The sequence below is a fragment of the Rousettus aegyptiacus genome, unplaced genomic scaffold (genome assembly GCF_014176215.1).
Source record: "Rousettus aegyptiacus isolate mRouAeg1 unplaced genomic scaffold, mRouAeg1.p scaffold_m13_p_5, whole genome shotgun sequence".
NCBI lineage: Eukaryota > Metazoa > Chordata > Mammalia > Chiroptera > Pteropodidae > Rousettus > Rousettus aegyptiacus.
The window spans coordinates 42346053-42348415 of record NW_023416308.1 but is presented as its reverse complement, the minus strand read 5'-3'; the positions used below and the strand labels follow the sequence as shown (position 1 = coordinate 42348415).

General features: G+C 41.1%; 1 pseudogene; it reads right to left on the bottom strand.

Moving 5' to 3' along the window:
* Positions 1-1083: 1083 nt before the first annotated feature.
* LOC118603718 lies at positions 1084-1202 on the bottom strand (annotated as a pseudogene).
* Positions 1203-2363: the final 1161 nt, after the last annotated feature.

Here is a 2363-nt window from a genome sequence, read left to right as displayed (position 1 = left end):
TCTCAGGTGGTGAGCACTGGCCTGTGAGTACTAATTAACCACGTCTTTACTCATTACTCTTGCTCAAGGGTATTTCTTGCATTCTCCCCAAAGTCTAGCAAGAAGAAATCAGACCAGGCACATATATATCACAATCAATGGCCTTGAGTATGCTTCTATGGTAGAAGGTCAGATTTAGATAATGATTTTAAATTTTCTTCATATAGGTGGTCTAATTCATTCTTATGGCTGTGAGACAGCCTTAGAAACCCTCTTACACAGCCCTCTAAGATATCACTAACAGTTACTGTGAATTCCATCCTAAGGTTAAATTCATTTACAATCCTTGAACTCATAGCAATAAGAACTGAAAATAAAGAGAGAATTTGGAAGTTATCTCAAGTGCAGAATAACGGTGAATGAGAAGGTACATTTAGGAGGTGAAAGAGTACATCATTGCTTTTTGTATGTCCCCAAGTACTCAGTACATTTGCCAAACAAAACATTTTAACTTTATTTTATGCAATTGTTTGCTATCTCATTTAACCATAAGGGTAAAGAGTGTCTTATTTTTTCTACTATTATCATTTAGCACAATACCAATATCAATAGACAAATAATAATAAATATATTTAAATGAATGAGTGAATAAGTGAAAGTATACTTGATGATCCTGAAAAAATAGTGATGCCACTGACAGAGATAGATGATAAAGAGCTAGGTCAGTTTAACAAGGAAGTTGTTTTAAACAAATGTTTCATATCAATATAAGAACTTTATAGAAGCTAAGAGCATCTAAAGATGACCTCTGCTTCATCGGGAGGTGAAGATGGTGAGGATAAAGATAGTTACTATTTATCTCAAATCCATCTCATGCAACCTTCACCACAGTCAGGTGACACAGGAACAGTTACCATTCTCCTTTGACAGGTAAGAAAACCAAGTCTCAAAGAGGTTATGCGATTTATCTAAGCAACAAAGTTGGGAAGTAGTAGAGACAGGCTTTATTTATTTATTTATTTTTATTTTTTAGGCAAAGCAACCCTTGGTTGACCTCGCAGATTGCAAGAACCTTGTCAGTTTACAAACCCTTTTTTAGTTTGTTTTTTACAGCGCCTGGTCTTCCCAGGTGGTCTCCCATCCAAGTACTAACCAGGCCAGACCCTGTTTAGCTTCCAAGATCAGACAGGATCAGGCTTGTTCAGAGTAACATGGCCATAGATGAGGCAGGTTTTAAAACCCAGGCTCACCTGATTCTGGAAACTTAATGCACTCATTGCCTCTCAAACAGCAAACTTCCATGTCCTGAATATGTATATCTGAGGAGCTCCACACGCTTAGCCTTTCACTCTTGTGCTCTTTCACCATAAACAACATCTTCACACCCTTAGCCTTCTGCTCTTGCGCCATAAACAGCATCTTCTCTCAGACTTCTTCTTCGGAGTCCAGACCATCCCCAGGTGGAGAGATCACTCCAAGACTTTTTCTGGGCTCAGTTGCTGGTGCTCCCCCCCTCCCAGAACCACCTCTGAGTAAATGAAGATTGGAGAGATAGGTTCCTGTTCTCCTAACATTTCCTCAGTTTCTTCATTGGATATCCAGGTGGGCAAAGATTAACTTTGTCCTGAAAAATGCTTGGTCCTTGCCCAGCTCCTAGGAGGTAACCTCTAAGCCCTTGAAATGTGAGCTGGATAAGAGTATCTTTCTTCATCTTGAGGTTTTGGGCCACTCAGTATCAGCTTGACCTCTGGAGGAGCAAGAGGTTAAGGTCTACCATGCAGGCACTCCATGTCTACGTGACAGATCCCTAGAAAAAACTAGACACCAAAGCTTTGATTTCCCTGGTAAGCATACTTTGTGCATGTTGCCACACATCATTACTGAGAGAAGTAAACGCTGTCTAGACAAACCCACTGGGAGAGGACAACTGGGAGCTCATGCCTGAACTCTGCCTAATGTGCCTTACCCTGTCACTGATTATAATCTGTGTTTGCTGTAATAAACTATAGCCATGAGTGTAACAGTTACACTGAGTTCTGTGAGTCTTTTGAGTGAATCATTGAACCTGAGAGTAATCTTGGAGGCTCCTAAAGAGCAGTTCTCTTGACTCCATTGTCTCTGCCTGCTCCCCATCATCACCTTTTGCTTCATAGCTGGGCCCGGCTCTCTACATGTTCCCTTGTACCTGTCCCTTCGGATCTCTTTGCCTCCAAGTTTGCATTGTCCAGTGATGGCAAGTGTAGTATCTGAGATTCATCCCCAGTCATGCTCATGGTTCATTCTTGCTCCTAGAAAATCTCAGCCCAGCCAAAGTGCTCAGGTTTTTTCTCCTCAAATAAGGGAGGTCAGAGAGTTCTTCATCAAAGCTGAACAACTGCTTGGTA